The following is an 8,370-nucleotide window of genomic DNA, read 5'->3' on the forward strand; positions in this document are numbered from 1 at the left end:
AAACATGAAGACAACTTTAAATCACATCATATTTTCCATGCAAAAGGCTCTCTCCAAGATCCCAAAGTATTTCACCTTGTGATTTGTTTTGATTAATAAAAACCTGACTGCAGTATTTCCTCTGGCAAAACTAAAAGACACCATTGAAAATAACATTTCACAAAACATATTTTCTTGCTGGATTCATTACTGTCTCTTGAGACGTGTGACTGGAAACATCCACAGGTACCTTTTTTGCTTGGTGAAGACCTCAGCTGTGGTGGTTGTTTGTTTGCCCAGGTAGATAGAACAACAATGACACCTATCCACACTCAAAAACAAAACTCAATAAGTGACAAGTGAAGTTCAGTCAAATAGCATTTTTCAGTTCTATAAGAGAAAAGACCTGAAAAAAGTGTTATTTTTGCAGTTAAACTGCAGTGTATGCTTGCTTGCCAGAGCTTCCCTCTGAGACCCGTGGATGTATTAAACAGAGCTGCATTGCCTGCCTCACCAGCCAAAAGTTTTCCAGTTACTGGGTTTGCTCCCATGGTTTCCAGTCCACTGCACAAATGCTTTAGCATTTTCCTGAATATAAAACTCATTTTACAGGCACTGTGGAGGTTTTACAAATATGCAACTCTGTGGATTAAAAATCATTGCAAAAATGGTTAAGAGACATACCAAAACCAGTGGGAAAACTTTTTTTTGTGGTCACTGGGACACACTGTGTCCCACTGATCTCCACTTCTTTCAGTACATATGTGATAACAGATTCATGCAACGATTAGTAAAAATCACTTCCTCATTTGCTGTTGTTTTCATTTCTACAGCTGTTTCTTTGCCTGAAATCAGGCAAATCATCATGAAAATGTTGGTGCTCACTAAACAACCCATGCTGCTCCAGAGACCGCGCCTTATTATCTGCTGCTGTCATTCTGCAGTTGCAGGGAGTTTACAAGTTCAAATGATCACAGCTAACAAGCATCATTTCCCCTACTGTGCAAATCTTATAACACCTTCTGAGAAAAATAGTTGCATATCTAGCAAGTTTCAGATGAGATGTGGTGGGTTTTGCCGCTCAGCATCACTGTCAGTATCACACTGAAGCCCTCAAACAACAAAAATGCACTGCAAGATGCACATTCAGGATTTTTCTTATAACTGCAACGATTTGTGTTTAATATTGCAAGATACAGCTGCCCCACAAGATCCTAAAGTGAACCAGAACTTGGTAGAATAAACTATCAAATAATCTCTTGAAACCACCACAACTGTTGTTCTTGAGTATAAACGGTCTCCTGGGAAAACAACATAAAAAAACAAAAAACCTGGAGTGTCAGTGAGGAGACCTGTACAACTATTTAACTCAGGAGTGCACGGATTCGTTTAGGCCATGTAATACCTACAGTTTTATAGTTTTCCCTCAAAAATATAATCAACAATAACATCTTTGTCATTTCACATGGACAACAAAATTGGATACAACTATATCATTGCAAGGTCAAAAGAGGTTTAAAAGTGTGACTATATAATATGCATAAAAAGTCAAAAAATTATACAAGTCTCTAAAAGTAATTATAAAAATGAAAGTAAAATAAATGGTAAATGGTAAATGGCCTGTATTTATATAGTGCTTTACTAGTCCCTAAGGACCCCAAAGCGCTTTACATATCCAGTCATCCACCCATTCACACACACATTCACACACTGGTGATGGTAAGCTACATTGTAGCCACAGCCACCCTGGGGCGCCCTGTAAAAAACACATTATACCACATATATAACATATTTCATATTCAACAATTCTAAAAACAAACATTTTGTCTCAAGAAATGTGGCCAAATGCACATCACGGACTATAAATGCTTTTTCTCTAGAAGGGTGTTTTCTTTTTCATTTTTCCCAGATTCATGGCCATGTGTGTGCTTTGCTGCTCCTGCCCGCACTACTTTATTGAAACTCAGCCTTCCCAACTAATTAACATGACATTTGCCATATTGGAAAAATTGCCCCTTTAAGATTATGTTTAATAATGTTACACTAAGGAGAAACAACACTGGGGAATGTAATAATAACCCTGTCACACACCACCTGACGTCTTTATACCACACAGTCGGAGGAATGCAGGAAGGCTGCACAAATTACTCGTGCACTGACGTCACAGGAGAGCCATTACAAGGACTAATTATGAAATCAATAACCCAGGAGCATAGGTTTGTGCTTCGAAAGTGTTCTTTTATGGCACCCAATTTGAGGCCGTGCTGCTTACGTCCTTGCAGGATCTGCAATTGCTTTGGAGTCATTGTGATTGTGCGTCTACTGCTTCACTGATTGCAATAGTGAGATCGAGTTACATGCTGAGTCAGTCTTGTATTACGCCTGTGATGTATGCTGTTTGAGTTGCATCGTGACATCAGCGGCGATCACAGAAAAACAGTTTTGGAAAGAGTGAAATAAAAAAAGGTATTTGAAGGAATATTTTAATGTTCTGAGTAATCCACTAATATACTTCACAAGACAGGTGAAAATATCAATACTAGAGTGATTTAGCAGCAGGGAATTCAGGCTAAAAGCCTTTGAAAGTTACCTCAGAAAAAAGAAACAGATGGACAGATGAACTGATGGGCATGTTTGAATTTATTTCTAAATTGGGTGTTATAACTCACATATTTTGCAGTACCATACGTAACTTAATTCTGGGGTTTCTCCCATTTTAATGAGAAACAGATTAAATTTTTAAAAATTTGTTTGAGTACACAAACAGGCTTCTAGCAATCTAATCCTTGAACATTAAAAGGCACAGAACAGAAGTCTCATATTAAACTAAATGTTGCACGCAGTTTAGTGATGAATATGTTTTCAGTGCTGGGCTAGAGGTATTCAGTGTAATATTTTAGTCAAATAAATGGATCCCTCCAGTCATAAAAGGTAGGTGAAGCTTCCTGCTTTGAAAAGTGAGCCAGTCTAGAATTGCCTTAAACTGCATTTCTACTGCCCAGCAGAGGATTTGCAAAAAATACGTTAGATTGTGTTGCAGTCTATTAGAAATTCTCCCTTCTGCTTACTTATTTGTGACTTCAGCAAACATTTCCACGATGATCTGATTCTCTAGTTTCAAGTCTTACTTTTTTTCATTTGAATATTATAGTCACATTTATAGCCATAAAGGAGGAGACACAGAGTATGTTTTATGGTGCGCCTGCCTTGTGATTGACAATTTACTACACATGCCTTCAGAGTCGTCAGTTTCTCAAACTGATTTAGCCCTCGCTCAAAGTTTGAGGTTCAAAAGAATAAGCTGTGATAAAAATGCTTTGCTCTCAGAATTCACACCCTTTGCATGTCTGACATGTGCTTTGTACTCTCTGTAAAGCAGGGCAAAAAAGCTGTGTGACACACAAGTAGGGCGTCTGTTTGCCAGTTTGTTTTAGTGCTTACAAACTTAGAACTGGGTATTTTGTAAAATTTCTGTCATCTGTAATCAAAAGGATAAAAGGAAGTTGTTCCTCCCCACCATCACTGAGGGCTTGCTCATGTGGGACTGTTGGATTTGCTCTCTAATCTTTACGACCCAGAGTGCCTTGAAACGACTGTTATGCACTGCACTCAATATACACTCCTTCTTTCAGTTGCTCCCAGCTATAAGGGGTTGCCACATTTGATCATCTACCTCCATCTGAACCTATAGATTCCTCTTCAGTCACACCAAACCTCTGCATGTTACTACATCCATGAACCTTCTCTTCAATCTTTCACTTTTCCTTCTTCCTGGCAGCTTAATATGCAAGGCCCTTTGTCCAGCATATCCACTATCCCTCCTGTCCAAATGCCCAAACCATCTCAGCGAAGCCTCTAACTTTGTCTCCATAACGCTCGACCTGAGCTGTCCCTCCGATATATCCATTTCGACTCCTGCCCATCTTTTTTGTCAGTGCCTCCCAGACATACATCATAGCATCATCTTGTAAACCTTCTTTTTCACTCTTGCTCCTGTCCTCCCACCAAAAATCACCCCTGACACTCATCTCCACCCACTCCACCCTGTCAGCACTTTCTTCTATACCTGCCTTGTGCATAGTCTGTTGCTTTTGATGTTTGAACTCAGGTTCTTAAACTCATTTACCTTCACAATCTCTACCCATGCATGCGGAGCTTTTCACATGTCTCTGTCATTTATTTTCTTTCTAGTGCATACCTCCACCTCTCCAGGGACTCTTCCACCCACTCCAACTCTCACTACAGATTGTCGTCTGCAAACATCATAGTCTGTTAAGACCTGCCTGACCTCACCTGTCAACCTGTCCATCCCATCACCACCACTTCAAACAAAAAAGGGGCTCAGAATCGATCGCTAAAGTAATCCCACCGCCATCTTGACCCCATCTGTCACTCCTACCACACACCTCACTACTGTGTGGCTGTCCCCATGCAATCACTAAACACTACACTACAATATACACTCACTAACAGTTTATTAGGTACACCCGTTCAACTGCTTCCTTTAAATGCAAATATAATCAAGATGACCTGTTGAAGTTCAAACTGAGCATCAGAATCAGTGGGAAAAAAGAATTTAAGTAACTCGGAGGTTGTTGGTTAGAGGAGAAATGCCAGACTGTTTGGGCTCATGGAAAGCTCAAATATAGATAAATCTCTAAATGCAAAACATTTTCAACATTTAAGAAGATGAGCTACAGCAGCAGAAGACCACGCTGGGTGCAAATCCTGTTAGCTAAGTGTCACGGTACTGGGTGTAATTGTAGTTTAAGTTATATTCTTGGATTTGTTGTTTTTCATTGTTTTGGTTCTCTTTATTGTTTTCTGCTTGTGTTATATTTAATCTCCCTGGTCTTTATTTTTCTGTCACGGTGCCTTCCCTGTGTTCCACAGTTAGTTACTCTTGTCTCCGTATTTCTGGTTCCCTAGTCTGTCATGGCTCCATGTCACAGTGTCAAGTCCACGTCTTTGTGCATGTTTCTTGTTTCCTGTTTTACTCTGACAGTCTCGCATCCCATGCTCAGTGTTTTCAGTTTTGCTTCCTCCCTGTTTTTTTAATTCCCTCGTTACTCCCTTGTGTATTTAATCCCTGTGTTTTCCTCTGTCTGTTGTTGTGTTGTCACCCCACATTGCTGTGTGTTTCTCTGTGCTCCTAGTTTCCCTTGTTGTTTCTTGTCTGCTCCTAGTTTCTAGTTTCCTTGTTTCCTAAGTTGTTAGTTTCCTAGTTTCTAGTGTTTTAGGTTCTCTTTCCTTTTCAACTGTTTGTATTACCTGAATTTTGTTACAGCATTAAAGCTGGCTTCCTGAGTTCACTCCTTTGTTGTTCGTGAGTCCTGCATTTGGATCCTTCATCCTGTCTGTCACACAGCACTAAATGTGACACTGAGAACAGAAAGATAAGGTTACAGTACACATGGGCTCACATTTCCAGCACCTTGTTGAATCTGTGCAAAAAAGAATTAAGGCAGCTCTCCAAAACAGCAATAGGAAGGTGTAACTAAACAAAGAACATGTATAAATACAATTTAATAGAATGGAAAGAAGAAAATGCTCATTGTATACTATTACACTTCTACTTTGGGTCTTGGTATTGTTTTATTTTACTTCCAGCACATTTACGCCATGCTACACTGCATCTCCTGACTGCATTGGTAACAAACAAGGGTAACACTATGTAATATGACCTGGAATCTAACATTGGGCAAACATTTTTATAGCTGATTTCCTTTTTTCTGTCTACTTTAATTGGCTTCTGGTAGTATAGCTTATCAATCATTTTTGAAAACCTTTTTCTTAAAGAAGCATGTTAGGGAGAGTTTACCGTCAATCAAATTGAGTCTGCTGCATTTCTCACGTCTTTCCTTTTATGTTTCCTACCTCTGATTATTAACATTGACCAAGATTTAAAGATCATGTGAACTTTCTGCAGAGGTAGAATATTCCAGTCATGTTATTTGTTCGTCTTCTAAAGGCATTTTATATTTAGCTCTTAGAAAACACTGGGGGGCAACCGGAAAGTAATGCACTGCAATTATCATCAAACTCACCGCTATTTGCAGGAACAGCGGAGGTGTACTTGTCATTATACCTGTGGCTCTCCGAGTTCAGTCTGATGCAGCATTTTTAGCTCTTTGATGTCTCAGTGAAAGGCATGACTAATGTAATGACCCAGCAGAAGCACAGTGGAGAAAGTTTTATGAAACAGAAAGAAACAAGGCTCTATCAGAAGGAAGAAAACATCCCTATTTACCCCTTAAGCATTTTGGTGGACGGTGAAGAGGCAATCAGTCCAACATCCATTTGTTTCCCAGTTTTCTATTACCTAGGGAATGGAGAAACAAGGCACGAGAGAGCAATCACTTAGGCACATATGCACACACACACACAATCGAACACACACAAATTCAAATTCAAATTTTATTTGTCACGTACACAGTCATACACAGTACGATATGTAGTGAAATGCTTGGACAACTGCTCGTGACCTAAAGAAAACAAAAAAGGAAAAGGCTATGAATAAGATAGGAAATAAATATGAAAAATTAAAAAGGGTAAATTTAACTAGGAAGGAATAAAATATAAATTAAGGTTAAAAATGAAATAACTGTACAACACAAATTAGAATGAAGGGTAAATTTAACTGGGAAGAATAAGATAAAATATATAAATTAAAGTTGAAAATAAAATAACTGTACAACAAAATACACAATATAGAACTATATAAGAATGTATGAAGAAATCTAAATATATCATGAAAGAAACTGGGCCAAGACAAACAAATACACATAGAAGGCTGAGGGCATTTCATTTAAGTAGACAGTGTTTGAGGATGAGATAAGGCTTTTTTTTGTCTATTTGATGATCTACAGAGAGTGGCAGGTAGATAAAAGGGGCAGTGGAGTGTGTGGATTTGGCCGGCATGTGAGTGGGTTGGCACATGACACAGGAGCCAGTTTATGGATATAAGCCAGCCATGGCCACAGTACCTGAATAAACAAGGATGCACAAAAACAAACAGGCTGGACCTCTGCAGCCTATTAGAGAGGACACTCCAGGGGTACAGATTTATTTTCGGCATCACTACACTGATGATCAAATTTCAGCATCAGTACCTGATGACTGATTTTTATTCATTTATCTCATTAAAGAAAAACCCCCACAAACACTACACACAACTAGAGAAAACAAATGCATGGATTTGTGAGTACAGGTGTAACATGAAGTTTATTCATGCATTTTATCTGAATATATTAAATGGAATGCATAAATTAGTAACACTCTCAGTAGAAAGATGTAAAAGTATCCCTTAAATAATTAGAGCACTTCAGTTGCTGGATGTAATTGATGAAATCTTAAAAATATTTAATTATATTTTTAAGTGGTCAGTTTAGGCTGTTTTTCCCTTTTTAAACTCGCTGACATTTTAATCAACTGCATGAAAAGGTGGCCTTGATCTAATGAGGTCTAATTGTTAAGCTAACAATGAAGCAAACGTCATTTGATTATGTTGTGCTCTGCAAGTACTGCCTTAACTGGATTATAATACATAATAACATTTTATTATTAAAAAGAGAGGCATGACTACAATTTTTGACTCGTTGTTGTTGTTGACATGTACAGTCGACATCAGAGTGCTTGTCTTTTTTATTTTTCTAGTAAAATCAAAATATGATGACCCTCTGAAAGTTAGGTAATGCATGCAAAAGCCAGATAGGGTCAGACATGATATGCAATGACTTCCCCCCCCCCCCATGCATCTTTAGTATTTGTTGAGCCAAATCCATAGCTTAGATGTCTGAAACATTTGGCATGAAAAGAGACATTTAAATTTTTTTTAAATAAAATCCATATGGAGGTGCAAGGCATAAATCAGGCTATCAACATTACCATCAGTCTCACTGATGCCACCTCTGGAATAAATGGAGATATGACGGTGATTTCCCTTTTACAGCTTCTTCCATAGCTTGGACAAAGTGGCTTGATTAAGGGAGTAATCAAAACATTCTACCTAGCCACCAAAAACCCCTCCAAAATATCAGAAAAATTGATAACTGAATCGAAATCTTTAAATTACCGCTATCATTCAAAGAAATCCATAACAGTCTGTCTTCATAACAGTCCGACATGTGCAATAAAGGTCAAAGATGAAACACATTGCACTGAAACAGAACTAGAGACTCATTGCCTGAAGATTTTTTAAGCATAATGCTGGCTCGTATTGATTTTTTTGGGGGTTGCTTTGTTTTTCTTTTAGGATGCAGTGGGCTGGAGAGGTCTGTGGGTTGGTTGCAGCCCTCAGGATGTATTTTGTATTTGTGCATTATATAGCAAAAGTCAGACGCCTACCTCAACAGAGTCCTTTTGATGTGGAGTAGTAGCAACTGTACTCCA

Source organism: Diplotaxodon limnothrissa, linkage group LG20 (genome assembly GCF_057381915.1).
Source record: "Diplotaxodon limnothrissa isolate DT_005_m linkage group LG20, D_limnothrissa_male_GT1.1, whole genome shotgun sequence".
In the NCBI taxonomy this organism is placed as follows: Eukaryota; Metazoa; Chordata; class Actinopteri; order Cichliformes; family Cichlidae; genus Diplotaxodon; species Diplotaxodon limnothrissa.